The sequence below is a fragment of the Triticum urartu genome, chromosome 6 (assembly GCF_003073215.2).
Source record: "Triticum urartu cultivar G1812 chromosome 6, Tu2.1, whole genome shotgun sequence".
NCBI classification, from domain to species: domain Eukaryota; kingdom Viridiplantae; phylum Streptophyta; class Magnoliopsida; order Poales; family Poaceae; genus Triticum; species Triticum urartu.
In genome coordinates, this window is record NC_053027.1 from 507,398,186 (window position 1) to 507,411,931 (window position 13,746).

Genomic DNA, 13,746 nt, shown 5'->3' on the forward strand with positions numbered 1-13,746 from the left:
CTTTTTCTTGTGGATCATGTTACTCTAGGGTGTTTGGGCACGCACACGAAAGAGGCCACTTCAGAGCCACAATACATTATGGTGAAGCTTTGATAACCCATAAGTATAGGGGATCGCAACAGTTTTCAAGGGTAGAGTATTCAACCCAAATTTATTGATTCGACACAAGGGGAGCCAAAGAATATTCTCAAGTATTAGCAGCTGAGTTATCAATTCAACCACACATGGAAACTTAATATCCGCAGCAAAGTATTTAGTAGCAAAGTAATATGATAGTAGCGGTAACGGTAGCAAAAGTAATAGTTTTGGTTTTATAGTGATTGTAATAGTTGCAACGGAAAAGTAAATTGATACGTCTCCAACGTATCTATAATTTTTGATTGTTCCATGCTATTATATTATCTGTTTTGGATGTTAATGGGCTTTATTTTACACTTTTATATTATTTTTGGGACTAACCTATTAACCCAAGGCCCAGTGCAAATTGTTGTTTTTTTGCCTATTTCAGTGTTTCGCAGAAAAGGAATATCAAACGGAGTCCAAACGGAATGAACCTTCGGGAGCGTGATTTTTGGAACAAACGTGATCCAGAGGACTTGGAGTGGACGTCAAGAAATGAACGAGGAGTCCACGAGGCAGGGGGGCGTGCCCTCCCCCCTCGTGGGCCCCTCGTGGCTCAACTGACCTACTTCTTCGTCCTATATATGTTCACATACCCCGAAAACATCCAGGAGCACCACGAAACCCTATTTCCACCGCCGCAACCTTCTGTACCCAATAGATCCCATCTCGGGGCCCTTTCCGGAGCTCCGTCGGAGGGGGCATCGATCACGGAGGGCCTCTACATCAACTCCATGGCCCCTTCGATGATGTGTGAGTAGTTTACTTCAGACATTCGGATCCATAGTTATTAGCTAGATGGCTTCTTTTCTCTCTTTGAATCTCAATACAAAGTTCTCCTCGATCTTCTTGGAGATCTGTTCGATGTAACTCTTTTTGCGGTGTGTTTGTCGAGATCCGATGAATTGTAGGTTTATGATCAAGTCTATCTATGAACAATATTTAATTCTTCTCTGAAATCTTTTATGTATGATTGGTTATCTTTGCAAGTCTCTTAGAATTATCAGTTTGGTTTGGCCTACTAGATTGATCTTTCTTGCAATGGGAGAAGTGCTTAGTTTTGGGTTCAATCTTGCGGTGCTCGATCCCAGTGACAGAAAGGGAAACGACACGTATTGTATTGTTGCCATCGAGGATAAAAAGATGGGGTTTATATCATATTGCTTGAGTTTATCCCTCTACATCATGTCATATTACCTAATGCGTTACTCTGTTCTTATGAACTTAATACTCTAGATGCATGCTGGATAGCGGTCGATGTGTGGAGTAATAGTAGTAGATGCAGGCAAGAGTCGGTCTACTTGTCACAGACGTGATGCCTATATACATGATCATGCCTAGATATTCTCATAATTATTCGCTTTTCTATCAATTTCTCGACAGTAATTTGTTCACCCACCGTAATACTTACGCTATCTTGAGAGAAGCCACTAGTGAAACCTATGGCCCCCGGGTCTATTTTCCATCATATAAGTTTCCAATCTATTTTACTTTGCAATTTGTACTATCAATCTATATCATAAAAATACCAAAATATTTATCTTATTATTATTATCTCTATCAGATCTCACTCTCGTAAGTGACCGTGAAGGGATTGACAACCCCTTTATCGTGTTGGTTGCGAGGTTCTTATTTGTTTGTGTAGGTACGAGGGACTTGCGTGTGGCCTTCTACTGGATTGATACCTTGGTTCTCAAAAACTGAGGGAAATACTTACGCTACTTTGCTGCATCACCCTTTCCTCTTCAAGGAAAAACCAACGCAGTGCTCACGAGGTAGCAAGAAGGATTTCTGGCACCGTTGCCGGGGAGATCTGCGCACAAGTCAAGACATAGCAAGTACCCATCACAAACTCTTATCCATTTCATTACATTATTTGCCATTTGCCTCTCGTTTTCCTCTCCCCCACTTCACCCTTGCCGTTTTATTCGCCCTCTTTTTCCGTCCACCTTTTCCCGTATGTATCTTTCTTTGTGTTTCCATGTGCCTTCTGTTTGCTTGCATCTTTGCTTGCTAAAAATCTATTGATATGGATCCACTTAAAGTGTTCTACTTGGATCATCTTCGATCCTTATGCGCTCGTGCTGAAACCCGAACTAGCCTAGTTGATGGGAAATCTTTAGATGAGCATGCTAATTTTGTGCGTCACCGTTTGTCTGAAAAAGGGAGACTCTTATGGGATCAAATAAACATATTGCTATGTTATGATTGGAATCTTTGTGAAATTTGTGATCTTACTTGTTGCTCTAAGAACCCTAAAAAACACCTCCCCTACCTATGTGAGTTTAATGATAATGAAATCTTATCTTCTTATGCAAAGGGTATTTATAGTTACTACGATATCGAACAAATTGAAGAATTTGTTACTTTTAAGGGAGCTTATGAAGTTGCTTCTTTGATTGAAAAGTATGATATTACTCTCTACGAATCTGAAAATTTTGGAAAGAAGTGTATATACCCCCTTAACTTTCACGTTTGGGGTACATCACCCCTCAACTAAAAAACCAGTTACTTAATCCCCCAAACTTTGCAATACCAGACAAAACACCCCCTAGCACCGTGATTAGTGGTTTTCGATGGTGGTTTTGGCAACGAGGCAAAGAGGAGAAGCATCACTGCGTTGGCAGTTGGTTGAACACTTCTTGTGCGCCCGCCTAAATTTTTTGTTCAATGCCCTCGGCTAGCTAGCTGCTCAGTGCAATCAACAAATCCGTCTAGTACTAGCTGACTGCTTACACGCTCGGCCAGCTAGCAGCTAGGTGACCTCATTTGCAAACTAACCATGGCGGATTGGTTGTGACGGACCGTGGTGGGCACCTTGCCTACCCTGACATGCAAGAAACTGATGCCTTGTGCACCTGCTAGTGTACAGACCGTGCGACCCTTGCGGCATGTCGCTTCCCGTCGCTGTGGCGCACCACTACCAGCCCTCTCGCCCTAGGCCAGGCTACCACCAGCACCGTCGATGTGTCCGACCTCCACACGTCGACCACCAGGAAGTCCACACATGCGGGCATAGCAATCTCCCTTGCACCAAATGCGGTGGCGAGGGTGTGCTCGTGGCGGTCTCCCGTGCGCTGAGCAACGACTTCAAGGACGTGCGCGCCGCGGTCTCCGGTGTGCTGAGTGACTGCTTCAAGGACGTCCTCGTCACGGACTCCCATGCGCTGAGTGACGGCTTCAAGTGCGTGCTTGTGGCAGCCTCCCGCGTCGAACGATGACAACAATGGCAAGGCTCGTGGTGGCCTCCTGTGCGCCAAGCCATGGTGGCGAGGGCTAGGCTAGTGCCGGCCACTCGTGCGCCGACGGACGGCGGTGACGCCAAACGCCAAAGCTCGTGGCAGCCTCCAGTGTGCCGAGTGGCAGCAGTGAGGGTGAGACTCATGGCGGCCTCCTATGCGCCAAGCGACGGCGGCGAGGGTAAGGCTCATGGCGGCCTGCCGAGCGCGGCAAGGGCGAGGCATGTGGTAGCCTCCTGTGCGCCAAGCGGCGACGACTAGGGCTCCGCACTGGCACTCTCGGTGTCCAACGCACTCGGAGCAGGGGCTCTGCAGTGGCAGTACATAGCTCAACCAACGAAACCAGGTCATTGTGCCACGTCAGGGAAACCATCTTCAAAACCAGCTTGAAAGTCTTCCGGGGGGTATTTTATCCGGTATTGCAAAGTTTAGGGGATTAAATAACCTGTTTTTGAGTTGAGGGGGTGATGTAACCCAAACCTGAAAGTTCAGGGGGTTATGTATACTTCTTTCAAAATTTTGACATACTTAAATATTGTTATGAAAACTATGCTCATAATGTCTATGTCAAAGAATTTATTGAAAGAATGACCATTGCTTTGGAAGAAAATAATGATATGCATGAATCTATAGATAACTATGATTCCGATGATTTGATTGAAATATCCCTTGATGAACATGATGCTTGCTATTCTTGTGGCCATGATGCCAATATTTATGAAGATGAATTTGCTATAGTTCCTTACGTTAAACATGAGATCGTCGCTATTGCACCCATACTTGATAGTTCCTTTGATGAAAAGCGTGATTGCAATGGTGTTATTATATTTTTTTCTAATGTCAATTGTGTTAATGATATGCAAAAGCTCAAGCTTGGGGATGCTAGTTTTGCTATGACTACTATTTGTTGCAATGATCATGATTGGGGTCATTCTTCTTTTGATATTGAAATTTATTTAAGCCCCATGATGAATATGAGATTGATAATAGCGTTTGCAATATTATTGAAAGTGGGTTTGGAAGAGTGTCAACTTTAGATCCCACATATTTGGAGAATGTTCAATCTTATGAAATTTTTGATAAAAGTGGGTTTGGAGAGGTCATGACTTTAGTTAATTGGGGTCATTCTTCTTTTGATATTGAAATTTATTTGGAGATGTGTTTGTCACGTGTTTTATGATGCTCTCTTAGTGCTTCAATTCTTGTCTTTCATGTGAGCATCATCGAAATTGCCAATGCCTAGCTAGGGGCGTTAAACGATAGCGCTTGTTGGGAGGCAACCCAATTTTATTTTTGTTTCTTGCTTTTTGATTCTGTTTAGTAATAAATAATTCATCTAGCCTCTGTTTATATGTGGTTTTATGCTTTTAATTAGTGTTTGTTCCAAGTAGAACCTTTGGGAAGACTTGGGGAAAGTCTTTGCGATCTTGCTGTAAAAAACAGAAACTTTAGCGCTCACGAGATTTGCTGCCATTTTTTTACTGGAGAGATATATTTAGTTAATTCTTTTTGCAGATGATTAATAGATAAATTCCTCACTTCCATCAATTTATTTTAGAATTTTTGGGGTTCCAGAAGTATTCGAAACCTACATATTACTACAGACTGTTTTGTTTTTGACAGATTCTGTTTTTCGTGTGTTGTTTGCTTATTTTGATGAATCTATGGCTAGTAATAGAGTTTATGAACCATAGAAAAGTTGGAATACAGTAGGTTTAACACCAATATAAATAAAGAATGAGTTAATTACAGTACCTTGAAGTGGTGGTTTGTTTTCTTTTACTAACGGAGCTCACGAGATTTTCTTTCAAGTTTTGTGTTGTGAAGTTTTCAAGTTTTGGGTAAAGATTTGATGGATTATGGAACAAGGAGTGGCAAGAGCCTAAGCTTGGGGATGCCCAAGGCACCCCAAGGTAAAATCCAAGGACAAACAAAAGCCTAAGCTTGGGGATGCCCCGGAAGGCATCCCCTCTTTCGTCTTCGTCCATCGGTAACTTTACTTGGAGCTATATTTTTATTCGCCACTTGATATGTGTTTTGCTTGGAGCGTCTTGTATGATTTGAGTCTTTGATTTTTAGTTTACCAAAATCATCCTTTCTGTACACACCTTTTGGGAGAGACACACATGAGTTGGAATTTATTAGAATACTCTATGTGCTTCACTTATATCTTTTGAGTTGGATAATTTTTGCTCTAGTGCTTCGCTTATATCTTTTAGAGCACGGCGGTGGTTCTATTTTATAGAAAAAATTGATCTCTCATGCTTCACTTATATCATTTTGAGAGTCCTTTAGAACAACATGGTAATTTACTTTGGTTATAAATTTTAACTTCTAAGAGAAGTTGGATGCTTGATAGTTGTTTTGAGATATAAAGGTGGTAATATTAGAGGTGTGCTAGTTGAGTAATTGTGAAATTGATGAATACTTGTGTTGAAGTTGGCAACTCCCGTAGCATGCACGTATGGTAAACGTTGTGTGACAAATTTGAAGCATGGGGTGTTCTTTGATTGCTTTCCTTATGAGTGGCGGTCGGGGACGAGTGATGGTCTTTTCCTACCAATCTATCCCCCTAGGAGCATGCGCGTAGTGCTTGGTTTTGATGACTTGTAGATTTTTGCAATAAGTATGTGAGTTCTTTATGACTAATGTTGAGTCCATGGATTATACGCACTCTCACCCTTCCATCATTGCTAGCCTCTTCGGTACCGTGCATTGCCCTTTCTCACCTTGAGAGTTGGTGCAAACTTCGTCGGTGCATCCAAACCCCGTGATATGATACACTCTATCACACATAAGCCCCCTTATATCTTCCTCAAAACAACCACAATACCTACCTATTATGGCATTTCCATAGCCATTCCGAGATATATTGCCATGCAACTTTCCCCCATTCCATTTATTATGACACGCATCATTGTCATATTGCTTTGCATGATCATGTAGTTGACATCATATTTGTGGCAAAGCCACCATGCTTAATTTTTCATACATGTCACTCTTGATTCATCGCAATCCCGGTACACCGCCGGAGGCATTCACATAGAGTCATATTTTGTTCTAAGTATCAAGTTGTAATTCTTGAGTTGTAAGTAAATAAAAGTGTGATGATCATCATTAGAGAATTGTCCCATGTGAGGAAAGGATGATGGAGACTATGATTCCCCCACAAGTCGGGATGAGACTCCGGACGAAAATAATAATAATAAAAAGAGGCCATAAAAAAAGAAGGCCCAAACAAAAAAAAGAGAGAGAAAAAGAGAGAAGGGACAATGTTACTATCCTTTTTCCACACTTGTGCTTCGAAGTAGCACAATGATCTTCATGATAGAGAGTCTCTTATTTTGTCACTTTCATATACTAGTGGGAATTTTTCATTATAGAACTTGGCTTGTATATTCCAATGATGGGCTTCCTCAAATGCCCTAGGTCTTCATAAGGAAGCAAGTTGGATGCACATCCACTTAGGTTCTTTGATGAGCTTTCATATATTTATAGCTCTAGTGTATCCATTGCATGGCAATCCCTACTCCTTGCATTGACATCAATCGGTGGGCATCTCCATAGCCCATTGATTAGCCGCGTCAATGTGAGACTTTCTCCCTTTTTGTCTTCTCACACAACCTCAATCATCATATTCTACTCCACCCATAGTGCTATGTCCATGGCTCGCGCTCATATATTGCGTAAAAGTTGAAAGAGTTTGAAAAGGCTAAGTATGAAACAATTGCTTGGCTTGTCATCGGGGTTGTGCATGATGAGAGCATTTTGTGTGACGAAAATGAAGCATGGCCAAACTATATGATTTTGTAGGGATAAGTTTTCTTTGGCTATGTTATTTTGATAAGACATAATTGCTTGATTAGCATACTTGGAGTATTACTATTTTTTATGTCATCAATAAACTTTTATCTTGAATCTTTCGGATCTGAACATTCATGCCACATTAGAGAAAATACATTGAAGAACATGCTAGAAAGCATTCCACATCAAAAATTCTGTTTTTACCATTTACCTACTCAAGGACGATCAAGAATTAAGCTTGGTGATGCTCGATACGTCTCCAATGTATCTATAAATTTTTATTGTTCCATGCTATTATATTATCTGTTTTGGATGTTAATGGGCTTTATTTTACACTTTTATATTATTTTTCGGACTAACCTATTAACCCAAGGCCCAGTGCAAATTGCTGTTTTTTTTTGCTTATTTCAGTGTTTCACAGAAAAGGAATATCAAACGAAATGACACCTTCGGGAGCGTGATTTTTGGAACAAACGTGATCCAGAGGACTTGGAGTGGACGTCAAGAAACGAACGAGGAGTCCACGAGGCAGGGGGCGCACCTACCCCCCTGGGCGTGCCCTCCCCCCTCATGGGCTCCTCGTGGCTCAACTGACCTACTTCTTCCTCCTATATATGTTCACATACCCCGAAAACATTCAGGAGCACCACTAAACCCTATTTCCACCGCCACAACCTTCTGTACCCAAGAGATCCCATCTTGGGGCCTTTTCCGGAGCTCCGCCAGAGGGAGCATCGATCACAGAGGGCCTCTACATCAACTCCACGGCCCCTCCGATGATGTGTGAGTAGTTTACTTCAGACCTTCGGGTCCATAGTTATTAGCTAGATGGCTTCTTCTCTCTCTTTGAATCTCAATACAAAGTTCTCCTCGATCTTCTTCGAGATCTATTCGATGTAACTCTTTTTGCGGTGTGTTTGTCGAGATCTGATGAATTGTGGGTTTTGCATCAAGTCTATCTATGAACAATATTTTATTCTTCTCTGAAATCTTTTATGTATGATTGGTTATCTTTGCAAGTCTCTTCGAATTATCAGTTTGGTTTGGCCTACTAGATTGATCTTTCTTGCATTGGGAGAAGTGCTTAGCTTTGGGTTCAATCTTGCGGTGCTCGATCCCAGTGACAGAAAGGGAAACGACACGTATTGTATTGTTGCCATCGAGGATAAAAAGATGGGGTTTATATCATATTGCTTGAGTTTATCCCTCTACATCATGTCATCTTACCTAATGTGTTACTCTCTTCTTATGAACTTAATACTCTAGATGCATGCTGGATAGCGATCGATGTGTGGAGTAATAGTAGTAGATGCAGGCAAGAGTCGGTCTACTTGTCACAGACGTGATGCCTATATACATGATCATGCCTAGATATTCTCATAATTATTCGCTTTTCTATGAATTGCTCGACAGTAATTTGTTCACCCACCGTAATACTTATGCTATCTTGAGAGAAGCCACTAGTGAAACCTATGCCCCCCGGGTCTATTTTCCATCATATAAGTTTCCAATCTATTTTACTTTGCAATCTTTACTATCAATCTATATCATAAAAATACCAAATTTTTTATCTTATTATTATTATCTCTATCAGATCTCACTCTCGTAAGTGACCGTGAAGGGATTGACAACCCCTTTATCCCGTTGGTTGCGAGGTTCTTATTTGTTTGTGTAGGTAAGAGGGACTTGTGTGTGGCCTCCTACTGGATTGATACCTTGGTTCTCAAAAATTGAGGGAAATACTTACGCTACTTTGCTGCATCACCCTTTCCTCTTCAAGGGAAAACCAACGCAGTGCTCAAGAGGTAGCATAAATAAGCGAAGAACAATATGTGAAAAGCTCGTAGGCAATGGATTAGTGATGGATAATTATGTCGGATGCGATTCCTCATGCAATAGTTATAACATAGGGTGACACAGAACTAGCTCCAGTTCATTAATGTAATGTAGGCATGTATTCCGAATATAGTCATACGTGCTTATGGAAAAGAACTTGCATGACATCTTTTGTCCTACCCTCCCGTGGCAGTGGGGTCCTATTGGAAACTAAGGGATATTAAGGCCTCCTTTTAATAGAGTACCAGACCAAAGCATTAACACATAGTGAATACATGAACTCCTCAAACTACAGTCATCACTGGTAAGTATCCCGATTATTGTCACTTCGGGGTTAACGGATCATAACACATAATAGGTGACTATAGACTTGCAAGATAGGATCAAGAACTCACATATATTCATGAAAACATAATAAGTTCAGATCTGAAATCATGGCACTCGGGCCCTAGTGACAAGCATTAAGCATAGCAAAGTCATAGCAACATGAATCTCAGAACATAATGGATACTAGGGATCAAACCCTAACAAAACTAACTCGATTACATGATAAATCTCATCCAACCCATCACCGTCCAGCAAGCCTACAATGGAATTACTGACGCACGGCGGTGAGCATCATGAAATTGGTGATGGAGGAAGGTTGATGATGACAATGGCGACGGATTCCCCTCTTCGGAGCCCCGAACGGACTCCAGATCAGCCCTCCCGAGAGAGATTAGGGCTTGGCGGTGGCTCCGTATCGTAAAACGTGATGAATCCTTCTCTCTGATTTTTGCTCCCCGAACACGAATATATAGAGTTGGAGTTGAGGTCGGAGGAGCACCAAGGGGCCCACGAGGCAGGGGGCGCACCCAGGGGGGTAGGCGCGCCCCCACCCTCGTGGACAGGGTGTGGGCCCCTAGCCTTGATTCTTTCGCTAGTATTTTTTAGATATTCCAAAATTAATTTCCGTTGATTTTCAGGTCATTCCAAGAAGTTTTATTTCTGCACAAAAATAACACCATGCCAATTCTGCTGAAAAGAGCGTCAGTCCGGGTTAGTTCCATTCAAATCATGCAAGTTAGAGTCCAAAACAAGGGCAAAAGTGTTTGGAAAAGTAGATACGACAGAGACGTATCAACTCCCCCAAGCTCAAACCTTTTCTTGTCCTCAAGCAATTCAGTTGACAAACTGAAAGTGATAAAGAAAAACTTTTACAAACTCTGTTTGCTCTTGTTGTTCTAAATATGTAAAGCCATCATTCAAGGTTTCAGCAAAGATTATGAACCAGCCATATTCACAATAACATTTAGGTCTCATGTTTACTCATATCAATGGCATAATCAACTAGTGAGCAATAATAATAAATCTCGGATGACAACACTTTCTTAAAACAATCATAATATGATATAACAAGATGGTATCTCGCTATCCCTTCCTGAGACCGCAAAACATAAATGCAGAGCACCCCTGAAGATCAAGGGCTGACTGGAAATTGTAATTCATGGTAAAAGAGATCCAGTCAAGTCATACTCAATGTAAACTAACAATAATACATGCAAATGACAGCGGTGCTCTCCAACTGGTGCTTTTTAATAAGAGGATGATGACTCAACATAAAAGTAAATAGATAGGCCCTTCGTAGAGGGAAGCAGGGATTTGTAGAGGTGCCAGAGCTCGATTTTGAAATAGAGGTGAATAATATTTTGAGCGGTATACTTTCATTGTCAACATAACAACTGAGAGATCTCGATATCTTCCATGCTACACACATTATAGGCGGTTCCCAAGCAGAATGGTAAAGTTTACACTCCCCCACCACCAACAAGCATCAATCCATGGCTTGCCCGGAACAACGGGTGGCTCCAACTAACAACAATCCCGGGGGAGTTTTTTTGCAATTTATTTGATTTGATTTGAGCATGGGACTGGGATCCTGGTGACCAGCCATTTTCTCGTGAGTGAGGAGCGGAGTCCACTCCTCTTGAGAATAACCCGCCTAGCATAGAAGATACAAACATCCCTAGTTGATACATGAGCTATTCGAACATACAAAATAGAATGTTTATTTGAAGGTTTAGAGTTTGGCACATACAAATTTACTTGGAACGGCAGGTAGATACCGTATATAGGAAGGTATGGTGGACTCATATGGAATAAATTTGGGGTTTATGGAGTTGGATGCACAAGCAGTATTCCCGCTTAGTACAAGTGATGGCTAGAAAGAGACTGGGAAGCGACCAGCTAGAGAGCGACAACAGTCATGAACATGCATTAAAATTAATCAACACCAAATGCAAGCATGAGTAGGATATAATTCACCATGAACATAAATATCGTGGAGTCTATGTTGATTTTGTTTCAACTACATGCGTGAACATGTGCCAAGGCAAGCCACTCGAATATTTCAAAGGAGGATACCACCCTATCATACCACATCACAACTATTTTAATAGCATGTTGGCACGCAAGGTAAACCATTATAAACTCCTAGCAAATTAAGCATGGCATAAGCAACTATAATCTCTAATTGTCATTGCAAACATGTTTCATTCATAACAGGCTGAATCATGAACGATGGACTAATTATATTTACAAAAACAAGAGAGGTCGAGTTCATACCAGCTTTTCTCATCTCAATCAGTTCATCATATATCGTCATTATTGCCTTTCACTTGCACGACCAAATAGTGTGGATAATAATAATAGTGCACGTGCATTGGACTAAGCTGGAACCTGCAAGCATTCGATTCAATGGGAGAAGACAAGGTAATATGGGCTCTTTGTTAGATCAACAATAATGCATATGAGAGCCACTCGACATTTTCATTAAGGTCTTCTCCTCTCGACCCCCAAAGAAAAAGAAAAGAAACAAAACTATTTACACGGGAAAGCTCCCAACAAGCAAAAGAAGAATGAGAAATCTTTTTGGGTTTTCTTTTTAATTACTACTACATGCATGGGAAGTAAACTAGCTAAAAGCTACAACTATTTTTTTAGTTTTTCTTATGGTTTTTTCAAACACACAAGAAGAAAGCATAAAAGGAAAATAAACTAGCATGGATGATACAATGAAAAAGTATGAGCACCGACAACTGGCATGAGTGTGTAAACATGAATGTAATGTCGGTGAGGAATACGTACTCCCCCAAGCTTAGGCTTTTGGCCTAAGTTGGTCTATGCCCACGGATCAAAACGCTGGTGTACTGAGGAGGGTCTTCGGGGCGCCATTGGTTGGCGACCTCCTCCAGATCCCACTGATAAATAGACTGACGGTGAGGATCAGATTGTGGCTCCGGCTCTGGAGCTGATGTCAGGCTCTGGTATGCTTGAACAGCCTCCGGCAAAATAAGGTACGTGCCTGAAAATATGTAGAACAAAGAGGGAGCAGGCAAGGTAATAGTCTCAAAGTGTTTCTTATCAAATATCAGTCTATAGTTAAGCATCTTCTTCTTATGCTTAACAATAAAATCATGTGCTACCATGCTCTTATAATCTAGAAAAATATGAGGCAACAACTTTTCCTCTTTCTCATAATGCCTAATAGGTATGTTAAAGTGTGCAGCAAGGCGCGAGGCGAAGATGCCTCCCAAGACGGGACCCTTTGTATGGTTCAAATTTAACCGTTTAGCAACAATAGCGCCTAAACTGAAAGTGGTATCACGAAACAAAGCATGGCGCAAAATAACAATATCGGGGGCACTAAGATTTCCACAGTTCCCGCAACCAATTAAGCATCTACTAGCAAATATTGCAAAATAGCGTAGAACAGAAAAATGTATGCTAGTGATTCTTGCATTAGAAACTTTCCTCGTTTCCCCTACAGCAATTGCATCAATAAATCCCTCCACATCATTACGCTATGGTTCCTCTATGCTGCCCTCAAAGGGTATCCTACAAACCCGGCAAAAATCATAAAGTGACATCTCCTTATGCTCATCATATAAATAAAATTCCACCGAAGATGCTGATCTCCTAGCATGGAAATGAATTTTTTTGCACAAAAATATTGGTGAGTAAGAGATACTGTTCGCGCTGGTTGTGGAGGAAGTCGGTGGGGCCTGCATTCTCAGCCAAATAATAAAAATATTCATAAATCCCGACCTCTTTCAAGAACTCATCAGAAGGCCATTCACATGGCTGAACCTCCGCAGTACGAGGAAGATTATACTTGGGCTTCTTATTTTCTTCACTTTGCTTATCCTTAGAGCTTCGGCTCGATGAGCCCCTCAAGAATCTCTTCATCTTTTTTCTAAAAATTTCTGAAATTTTTAGTAACTCAAAATAAAAGTGAACCAAACTCAACAAAATTGATAGCAACTACTCCTACAAGTGCCTAGAGGCTATATCATGCATTAAAACTACTTTTGACCACATAAATTTGACATGCAAGCTCAAGAAAAGGGTCACCTAAAGCAAAAATTTGCAATAAATAAAGCACTAGAACAAAAACTAATTAGACCATTGGAGGAGTCACATACCGAAGAACAATCCCCCAAAGAAGTTTTGTGAATAGAGCTTTGAGCAAGGAGATCGAAAATGGCAGCAAGATGAGCTAGAACACTGGTTTGAGCTGGTGGATGATTTTTTCTGGAGCAAGACGAAGTGTATGGATGCAAGGATAAGTGGAGGGGACCCACCTGGGGTCCATGAGGCACGGGGCACGCCCAAGGGGGTGGGCGTGCCCTCCACCCTCGTGGGCACGTGGCTGCTCCCCCTGCTGTGTTCTGAGTGCCTAAGATCCTTAAATATTCTGGAAAAAAAA